Here is an 11,949-nt window from a genome sequence, read left to right as displayed (position 1 = left end):
GATAAAAATCTCCTAACAATCCTGACCTAACGTTCATATCAAAATCACAAATGAAAGGGTTGAAGAGTCATAAATAAAGAGAGCTAAGTGACTCCTCTATTGTATGTTTTTTTTTTTTTTTATTCTATTTTCAGTCATTTGTAGTTTTTGAACATTCTCCCACGAGTATTCTCTCATGTCTATAAATTACTCAGATAATGTTGTGCAAAATAAGAAATTAAATTATAACTTCACATTTTAGTTTTTTAGTAAAAATCCTGAAAGCTGAATAAATATTCATTATTTTCGTCAGTAATAAAACTTTAAAACAGTTCGTAGTAACGAACTGTAAGTAAGGAGCGACCCGGCTCAATAGTAACCGAAACTCTAAAAAAAGGAATTTTGATGCTAATAGATACATCAAAACAATCAGATTTTAATGCTAATTTCAAGTGTGTAAGTTTCATCAACTTTAGTCTTACCCACCAAAGGTTACGCGTCTGAGAAAATTTGCCAGATTTTCGAAAAAAGGGAGAAACACCCTCAAAAAATTATAAAAACTTAATGAAAGTCAAACCTTCAAATTTAACGTATCAGAGAACCCTACTGTAGAGGTTTCAAGCTTCTATTTGCAAAAATGTGGTATTTTGTATTTTTTGCCAGAATAAATATCACGGATATGTGTTTATTTTATTTAATTTTTTTCCAGGGGTGATCGTATCGAACCAGTAGTCCTAGAATATCATCGGATGGCTCATTCGAATAGAAATCAAAAGTTCTAGTGCCCCTTTTATGTGACCAAAAGAAATAGAGGGAAACTAGGCCTCCTCCCACGCTCATTTTTTCCCCAAAGTCACCTGATAAAAATTTTGAGATAGCCATTTTGTTCAACATCGTCAAAAATATAATAAATATGTCTTTTAGGATAAGATAATCATCTAAAGTCCCCGGGGGAGGGTTCAAAGTTATGAACTTTCCCCAACGTTTACATATAATATTGGTTGTTACAGACGTTTTCAGGGGGGATTTCTTATGGTAGGGGGGGGGGATCGGGGGTTATGTGGGATGATATTTCCATGGAGGAGGTTTTATTGGGGGAAGGGACATTGCTATGAATTTCCCAGAATTATATAAAAAAAACGATCAGAAATTGAATTTAAAAAAATCATGTTTTTTAACTGAAAGTAAGGAGCAACATCAAAACTTAAAACGAACAGAAATTATTACGTATATGATTGGGTTCGCTCCCTTAGTCCATATCTTGCTCTTTAAGCCAAAGATTTCTAGTACTTTCATAAGAGCTATATATTCTAATTAACGGCCTTTGTGATTAAGCGGTCATTTTTAATGATTTGGAACAAAATTTGAACTTTATTGTAAAGAGCCAGGTATCAACTAGGGGGTGAACCCCCTAATATATGTATTAAAAATATATGACTATAGAATTTCGTAACGTAAGTTAATTCGTAAGTTACGTATATTTATCACTAATACTAACGTTCGTAGGTAAAATTAAACAAATTTCGAGAAAGCCATTTAACCAAATAAAAGTAAAAGCTATATGCCGATTTTGTTTAAATTATTCATGTACGGTGAACCTGCATTACCGTACATTGCCGTTTGATTTGGTGAACTCAAAACCTGCATTAATTCAAAAACGTTCAAATTTAGACTCTTTCTCACAACGCTTTTTTTTTAAATAATAAAACGCTTTAGCGTAAAGAGCGAGGCGTTGAAGAGGGGATAGTCCCTTTCATATACGGAATAATTTCTGTTTGTCTTAAGTTTTAATGTTGCTTCTTTCTTTCAGCTAAAAAAAAATTTTTTTTTTATTTAATACCAGCAAAAACGACCAGAAACAAATTTTGTAACTCATGGAAAAAGAAATTCTTCAATAAAAATTGAAACATCAATTAAAACTTATCTAAGCCCGTATAATAATTAAAACTTAAAACGACCAGAAATTACTACCAAAGAATACTTCAAATTCATAACAAACTGAAATTAAAATAAGTAATCACATCAAACATAAAGTTAAGAGGTAAGTAGAGGAGGGGGTACCAGCACAAACAGTACCACGTGGTTTATGGTTTTATCAGTGAGAATGAAAAAACAGGAATTTTCTCACTTGGAAAAACATGAATTTTGTCACATTTATGGTTGTTTTCATGGATGGATATGTGTGTTGTTCGATTTATTTGATGTTTTTCTCGGATGTCAACATCAAATTATGGATGTTTTATGGTTTTTGTCAGTGAGAATTTGAAAAACAGGAACTTTGTCACATTTTTGTATGTTTTTATGGTTTTTGTCAGTGAGAATTTGAAAAACAGGAACTTTGTCACATTTAAGGATGTCAACAGCAATTCATGTCTGTTTTATGGTTTTCTCAGTGAGAATGAAAAAACAGGAATTTTCTCACTTGAAAAAACAGGAATTTTGTCACATTTATGTATGTTTTCTTTTATGGTTATGTGTGTGTTGGTCGATTTATTTGATGTTTTTCATGGATGTTTAATGGTTTTTGTCAGTGAGAATTTGAAAAACAGGGACTTTGTCACATTTATGGATGTCAACAGCAATTCATGTCTGTTTTATGGTTTTCTCAGTGAGAATGAAAAAACAGGAACTTTCTCACTGAGAAAACCATAAACCACGTGGTGCTGTCACGAGTCAGGACACCTGTGCTGTCGACCTCAATTCACCTATCGTGAATCAATAATTCCCCTTAGAAACAACAAATTAATTTTCCCTTTCTTGACAGATCAATCAATCAATGACATCATCTGTCAGACTTTAAAAATTTTCGCCTAGAAACATTTCTCCAGGAATAGATCCAAAATCATTAATGTCTTTGCCTCGGGAACAGTTCTACTGGTCGAACTCCAAAGGATATTAATAACCCAAGGCCATGGAAACAATTAGGCAAGAAACATCTTAGCGATGAATTGTTTTAGCGCGCGAGAAGGTTTCATATTAATTTGAAATGCATTAGCACAGAGATGCCAATAACAAAGGAACACGCTGAATTTGCGTTTAGGGATTATTTGGGCGAAACCGTTTTAGACAGGTTATGGAACTATTTCGGCGAAACAGATAGAGACATTTTAAAAGAAGATTTTTGAAGAGATTTTAGAAGAGAATTTAAAGGTGAAACTCTGTGGTCGTTATAATACACAAGTTTCATTTGAACAGTGTTGTGAGGTCCTCTAACCCAACCCCAAAGGGTTCCAATCCTCCTATCCACAACCCCGAAGGAAGCCCCCGGTCCTCAAAAGCCCCCCCCCCCAAGCTCCCAAAGGCCCTCCACCGGTCCCCAAATGTCTCCCAGGCCCCCAACTGTCCCCCCAGACCCTCAAAGACCCACCAAGCTCGCAAAGGGCCACCGGTGCCCCCAAAGGCCCACCCATACCCCCAAAGACCATCTCCGGGCCCCCAAAGGCCCATCGAGCTCCCAAAGGACCAACGGGGTCCCAAAGGTCCTCCACCAGCCCCCAACTGCCCCAAATGCCCTCCCATGGTCCTCAAAGGTCCCCCGGGCTCCCAAAGGGCCACCGGCGCCCCACAGGCCCTCCCCCGGTCCCCCACTCTCCCCCAGGCCCCCAAAAGCCCACCCACACCCCCAAATGCCATCCCCGGACCCCAAAGCCAATCCCCCAGGTCCCCAAAGGTCCCCCCGAGCTCCCAACGGGCCCCCGCACCCCCCCAGACCCACCCACGGTCTACACAGGTCTACCGGGCTCCCCCCGGACCACCGGCGCCCCCCCGGCCCCGGAGCCACCATTTTTTAATAAATTTTTTAAGGAGGTAGGATAACTTTTAAGAACCATTTATTTTATTAAGATCCGTCCTCAAACCATTTTACAAGTTGAAGTACCCATCCCTTTCACCCACAACTATACTCTACAGCTTTTTGGTTACCTCAACACCAAGCAATACTTTTCAATGGCATTTGAGAACAAGTTCTTTTCCTAATATCCTTCTTAAACCTATTTTACAAATTCTAAATTTTTCCTTAGTAGATAGAAAAAGCTATATCATAGTCGCGAATATTTTCTCGGAAGATAAGCAGTTCTATTTCAATTTTAAATTTTATCAATGAAGTTAAGAAAAGTTAAAGTTCTCTTCTGAATTTTCTGAATGAAAAAGAAATTAGTTATTAATCAATTCTATTTTTTTCCTAATAATATAAAAAATTTTCACATCGGATCAAATTTTTATCAAAGAGATGAAAAATTTTTAAATACTGTTCATAATTTTTCACGGAAGATAGGATAAAGAGATAAAGAGAGCAAAGAGAGCAGAAATAAAGTTGAATAATTGCTTAAACGTAAATTTTCTGTAAACATAGTTCTAATTAATCACTCCTAAAAATGTAAGTATAGACCGCTCATCCTCTATGGTGGGGGAGCATGCACCGAAAAAAACTTTCCGAAAAATATGTTTTCAAAAGAAATTTAAATATCATTTTAAACTTAAGCTCAGCAGATGCAAATACCATTTAAAATTTAAACTCGAAACAATCATAAATAAATATTAAAGAATAGATGAAACCAAAACGAATAGCTATGACTGAGTCCTACCCATCAAAAGTTACGCGCCTGAGAAAATAAAGTTAGAAAAAATGCAAAATGTTCCTTTATTTCCTCTGCAATACAGCTAAAAATTAAGAATTCATACACATTTTCAACTAGCTAAGAGACATTCTGAATTCTATTCGAGTCATGCGATCGTGTTCAAAGAGTTCGTGTTAACGAATTGTATGTAAGGAGCGTCCCGGCTCAATGGTAACCGAAACTCTTGAAAACAGGTTTTTAGCTCCATGAAGGTAAAGCAAGTTGACATTTCCTTTAAAGAATCAGAGTTCCCTTTTTAGGTGACCAAAAAATGGAGGGCAACTAGGCCCCCCTCCCACGCTCATTTTTTCCAAAAGTCACCTGATCAAAATTTTGAGATATCCATTTTGTTCAGCAGTGCTGAAATTATGATAACTATGTCCATTAGGATAATTTAATTCCCACACAGCTCTCGGGGGAAGGGCTGCAAGTTATAAACTTTTCCCATTGTTTACATATATGGGCCATTCTGTTGCGAAAACACACAAAAGTTAGAAAAAATACAAAATATACCATTATTACATCTGAAAAACGGCTAAAAATTAAGAATACATACACATTTTCAACTATCTAAGGTTAAGTTTTTTAAATATGAGCCATTCTGTGGCGAAAACACAAAAAAGTTAGAAAAAAATACAAAATATCCCTATATTACATCTACAAAACATCTAAAAATGAAGAATAAATACAAATTTTCAACTAGCTAAGGTTAAGTGTTTTAAATATGAGCCATTCTATTGCAAAAACACTCAAAATTTATAAAAAATACAAATATTCATTTATTACCTCTTAAATACGGATAAAAATTAATAATTAATACACATTTTAAACTAGATAAGGGTAAATGTTTTAAATATGAGCCATTCTATTGCGAAAACACACAAAAGTTAGAAAAAATGCAAAATGTTCCTTTATTACCACTGCAATACAGCTAAAAATGAAGAATTCATACACATTTTCAACTAGCTAAGAGACATTCTGAATTCTATTCGAGTCATGTGATCGTGTTCAAAGAGTTAGTGTTAACGAATTGTATGTAATGAGCGTCCCGGCTCAATGGTAACCGAAACTCTTGAAAACAGGTTTTTAGCTCCATGAAGGTAAAGCAAGTTGACATTTCCTTTAAAGAATCAGAGTTCCCTTTTTAGGTGACCAAAAAATGGAGGGCAACTAGGCCCCCTCCCACGCTCATTTTTTTCCAAAAGTCAACTGATCAAAATTTTGAGATATCCATTTTGTTCAGCAGGGTTGAAATTATGATAACTATGTCCATTAGGATGACTTAATTCCCCCACAGCTCTCGGGGGAAGGGCTGCAAGTTATAAACTTTGCCCATTGTTTACATATATGGGCCATTCTGTTGCGAAAACACACAAAAGTTAGAAAAAATACAAAATATTCCTTTATTACATCTGAAAAAGGGATAAAAATTAATATGTCATACACATTTTAAAATAGCTATGGTTAAGTGTTTTATATATGAGCAATTCTGTTGCGAAAACACACAAAAGTTAGAAAAAATACAAAATATACCTATATTACCTCTACAAGACGGCTAAATATGAAGAATTCATACACATTTTGAACGATCTAATGTTAAGTTTTTTAAATATGAGCCATTCTATTGAAAAAACACTCAAAAGTTATAAAAAATACAAAATATTCAATGATTACATCTGAAATACGGCTAAAAATTAATAATTAATACTAAAATTCACAGTGATAAGGTTATAATTTTTAAATCGTATCAAGCCTGGTGCTAAAACAACCAAAAGTGATAAATAATTTACACTGTTCCTATAGTACCAATTATAGACGTCTAAAAATTACTAGGTAATAAAAATTATAATGGCTATAATAGACCGAATGAAGATAATTATAAAAATGCTAGATTTATATATTACTTCTGGGTAAATCCTTTTAAGTACTTTGCGCCACCACTCACTGGTCCCCGAAACTCTTGAAATCAGGTGTTTAGCTCCATGAAGGTAAAGCAAGTTGACATTTCCTTTAAAGACTCAGAGGTCCCTTTTTAGGTGACCAAAAAATGGAGGGCAACTAGGCCCCCCTCCCACGCTCATTTTTTTCCACAGGTCCAATTCACAAAATTTTTAGAGATCAATTTGTTCATAATTTCAGAAAATTGAATCTATATGACCATGCGTAGGATTTAAGTAAAAACGCTAAAACTGTGGAAGTTTTGAACTGTCTACAATATGCCCAGAGTATACATATATGGGCCATTCTGTTGCGAAAACACACAAAAGTTAGAAAAAATACAAAATATTCCTTTATTACCTCTTAAAAACGGCTAAAAATGAAGAATTCATACACATTTTCAACTAGCTAAGTGTAATTGTTTTAAATATGAGCCATTATGTTGCGAAAACACCCAAACGTTAGAAAAAAATACAAAATATCAAGATATTAAATATACAATACGGCTAAAAATGAAGAATTCATACACATTTTCAACTAGCTAAGGTTAAGTTTTTTAAAAATGAGCCATTCTATTGCTAAAACACGCAAAAGTTATAAAAAATACAAATGTTCCTTTATTACCACTTATATACTTTTAAAACTTTATACTTAAGACACTAGTTATTCGTTATAAAGGTTAAATTAATTATATCTTAGCATGTCTAGGGCGAAAAAAAACAAAAGTTATAACAAATTAAAACGTCTCCTTTATTAAAAAGGCAATAAGGCTAAAAATTACGAAGACTTAAAAATAATAAAATCTATAAGAGTCATTCTGAATTCTATTCGAGTTATGCGATCGTGTTCAATGAGTTCGTGTTAACGAATTGTATGTAAGGAGCGTCCCGGCTCAATGGTAACCGAAACTCTTGAAAACAGGTTTTTAGCTACGTGAATGTAAAGCAAGTTGACATTTCATTTAAAGAATCAGAGGTCCCTTTTTAGGTGACCAAAAAATGGAGGGTACCAAGGCCCCCCTCCCACGCTCAATTTTTCCAACAGTCACATGATCAAAATTTTGAAAGATCCATTTTGTTCAGCAGGGTTGAAATTATAATAACTATGTCAATTAGGATGATTTAAGTCCCCCACAGCTCTCGGGGGAAGGGCTGCAATTTATAAAATGTGCAAATTTTGGAAATTTATGGGACATTCTGGTTCGGAAAACAATCAAAAGTTAGAAATCATACAAACTATAACTATATTACATCAGAAATAGGGATCAAAATGAGAACTTAATACACATTTTAAACTATCCCAGTGTCAGAGTTTTAAATATGAGCCATTCTGTTGTGAAAACACACAAAAGTTATACGAAATAAAAACGCTCAAGTGAGGTAATAGAAACGACGGATAAAACTTAATAAGAAATAAAAATTTTAATAGCTATAATATTATTTGATATAAATATGCGAAAAACTAGATCAAAAAAACGCAAAAGTTCTAAAATTCACAAATATTCCTTTATTAAATATGATCTTTGGGTAAAAAATTAATAATTAATACACATTTTAATCCCTCTAAGGTTAAATTTGCGGTATCGGAGCCAGTCCATAGCATCTAAAAACAAAAGTGTGAAAAAATGCAAATGTTACTTTAGTACCTATTCATTACGGCTAAAAATTAATAGATACTACACACTTTCAACTAGCTAAGAGACATTCTGAATTCTATTCGAGTCATGTGATCGTGTTCAATGACTTCGTGTTAACGACTTGTAAGTAAGGCTCAATGGTAACCGAAACTCTTGAAAACAGGTTTTTAGCTCCATGAAGGTAAAGCAAGTTGACATTTCCTTTAAAGAATCAGATTTCAATGCTGATTTTAAATATATAGTTTAGTCCTACCCATCAAAGTTACGCGCCTGAGAAAATAAAGTTAGAAAAAATGCAAACTGTTACTTTATTACCTCTGCAATACAGCTAAAAATGAAGAATTCATACACATTTTCAACTAGCTTAGAGACATTCTGAATTCTAGTCGAGTCCTGCGATCTTATTCAAAGACTTCGTGTTATTGAAGTGTATGTAAGGAGCGTCCTGGCTCAATGGTAACCGAAACTCTTGAAAACAGGTTTTTAGCTCCATGAAGGTAAAGCAAGTTGACATTTCCTTTAAAGAATCAGATTTCAATGCTGATTTTAAATATATAGTTTAGTCCTACCCATCAAAAGTTATGCGCCTGAGAAAATATGGCTGATTTTCGGAAAATGGGGAAATACCCTAAAAGTTATAAAACCTTAATGAAAATCACATCATCATATTCATCGTACCAAAGGTTCAATACCTGAGTTAAACTAAGAGGTTTCAATTTCAGGAAAAATTACATTTAGACAACATTTGACAATTTACCAAATTTTAAAGTTTTTGTTAGAACCTCGGATATGCATTTTCATCATATTTTGCTTATTTTCGTTGGAAAACACACTGAAAAGAAATATTATTGGACTCACATCAAACATTGTCGGATTTACATTTGAAGAACCTTCCATCATTTTCTATCTTGTCCTCTATTTCAACATATACTGACTTTCAAAGCTTTTCAAAGCTCTTAAATATACTTACCTAACGGTTATTTATTTACGAAATCGTGCAAACTGTTGATTTAGAACAATAATTACCTTTCTATATATATCAATTAACACTCACTAGAATTGCAACTTTTCACTCGCGGAGAATGCTTTCAAAACAATACTTCTTACATCGCATAGACTAATTATCTCAAACGAGACACGAGACATCATCAACGCAGATTAATTAATTGCTACGTTCGATTTTCTTTGGACATAGGAAAGCGTCAATGAGGGTGAGAATTTCTGTAAAACTATCAAAGATTGATCAACTCGAGGATCTCACACTTCATGTGAATCAGAAAGAAAAAAGAAGAAAAATTGATAAAAGTTATTTTGAAATATGACCCAAAATCAGTGCTATTACAACTTAAATGACGCGAGAGGCATGAAAACTATGGTCTTTAACTTTGATATACAAGACTAGACAGAAAAGTCTATAGGAGTGGGGATGCCACCTGCCTCAACCCTCGCTCTCGAAATCCCCAACACCCTCTCCCCAAACTCAAATTTTCCAGAGTATTTTAAAATCTCCCATTCCCCCCAAACTCAAAAATTTCTAGGAACTAATTTTCATTGTATTTAAATATTTTCTTTGTAAAACCTGCATACCGAAACTATAAAAAACGGAACTTTAGTAGCTAGTACTTATTTTCATAGTATTTTAAATATTTTCGTTGGAAAACACAATGAAAAGCAATATTAATAGCTATATTAGTAATAAATGTTTTGTTTTGTTTACCCTCGATTTTTAAATCCTCCACACCCCCCTCACCCAAAAAAAAACATATATATATAAAATATAAAAAACAAAAAAAAAACGGAACTTTAGTAGCTAGTACATATTTACATAATATTTTAAATATTTTCGTTGGAAAACACAAAATAGCAGGTTAGGTTAGATTAGGTTAAGTGGCCGATCCTCACTCAGGGCCCACCGGCCGACGGCGGCATAGGCGGGAGAGCCCGCCCCCGGATAGGTTAGGTGACGTGAAGTGGACGTAACCGATCCGTGGTTAGGTGAAGTGGTCTTAACATATCCCAGGTTAGGTTAGGTTACCTAACCTAACTAGGGTTAGCAGGTTAGGTTAGGTTAGGTTCGGTTAAGTGGCCGGCCACTTAACCAAACCTAACCTAACCTAACCTGCTAACCTTAGTTAGGTTAGGTTACCTAACCTAACCTGGGATAGGTTAAGACCACTTAACCTAACCTTGGATAGGTTAAGACCACTTAACCTAACCTAACCTATCCTGGGGATGGATATCCCGACTATGCCGCCTTCGGCCTGTGGGCCCTGGGGTGGGGATCGACCACTTAACCTAATCTAACCTAACCTGCTATGTTGTGTTTTCCAACGAAAATATTTAAAATATGATGTAAATATGTACTAGCTACTAAAGTTCCGTTTTTTTTTTGTTTTTTTTTATAGTTTATATATATATGTTGTGTTTTGGGGGAGGGGGGTGTGGAGGATTTCAATATCGAGGGTAACCTAAACTAACCAGTTATTACTAATATATCTATTAATATGGCTTTTCAGTGTGTTTTCCAACGAAAATATTTAAAATACGATGAAAATACGTACTAGCTACTAAAGTTCCGTTTTTTATAGTTTCGGTATGCAGGTTTTACAACGAAAAAAATTAAATACGAATAAAAGTTGGTACTCGAAATGTTTGAGGGGTGGGGGGCGAGTATAATTTAACCTAATCGGGACACTGTGAGGGGAGGGACAGGGTGTGGGGGGGGGATCGAGAGCGATGGTTGAGGCGGGTGGCACCCCCACTCCTATAGACTTTTCTGTCTAGTCTTGTATATCAAAGTTAAAGACCATAGTTTTCATGCCCCCCTCGTATCATTTAAGTTGTAATAGCACTGAGTTTGGGGCATATTTCAAAATAACTTTTATAAATTTTTCTTCTTTTTTCTTTCTGATTCACATGAAGTGTGAGATCACCGAGTTGATCAATCGTTGATAGTTTTACAGAAATTCTCACCCTCATTGACGCTTTCCTATGTCCAAAAGAAAATCGAACGTAGCAATTAATTAATCTGCTTTGAAGATGTCTCGTGTCTCGTTTGACATAATTAGTCTATGCAATGTAAGAAGTATTGTTTGAAAGCATTCTCCGCGAGTGAAAAGTTGCAAGTCTAGTGAGTGTTAATTGATATATAGAAATGTAATTATTGTTCTAAATCAACAGTTTCCCCGATTTCGTAAATAGATAAACGTTAGTTAAGTATATTTAAGAGCTGTGAAAAGCATTTAAGGTTATTATATTTTGAAATAGATTAATAGATATAAACTGAGGGAAGTCTATTAAAATGCAAATACGACACTGTTTGATGTGAGTCCAATAATATGTCATTTAAGTGTGTTTTCCAACGAATATAAGCAAAATATGATGAAAATGAATATCAGAGGGTCTAACAAAAACTTTAAAATTTTTTCAATTGTCAATTGTTGTCTAAATGTAATTTTTTCCTTAAATTGAAACCTTTTATTTTAACTCAGGTATTGAACCGTTTGTACGATGACTATGATGATGTGATTTTCATTAAGGTTTTATAACTTTTAGGGGTTATTTCCCCCATTTTCCGAAAATCAGCCATATTTTCTCAGGCGCGTAGCTTTTGATGGGTAGGACTAAACTATATATTTAAATCAGCATTGAAATCTGATTCTTTAAAGGAAATTTCAACTTTCTTTACCTTCATGGAGCTAAAAACCTGTTTTCAAGAGTTTCGGTTACCATTGAGCCGGGACGCTCCTTACTTACAATTCGTTAACACGACCTCTTTGA

The sequence above is a fragment of the Artemia sp. Qi Xiang Cuo genome, chromosome 17 (genome assembly GCF_049724085.1).
Source record: "Artemia sp. Qi Xiang Cuo chromosome 17, ASM4972408v1, whole genome shotgun sequence".
In the NCBI taxonomy this organism is placed as follows: domain Eukaryota; kingdom Metazoa; phylum Arthropoda; class Branchiopoda; order Anostraca; family Artemiidae; genus Artemia; species Artemia sp. Qi Xiang Cuo.
Note: the sequence above shows the minus strand (reverse complement) of the source record.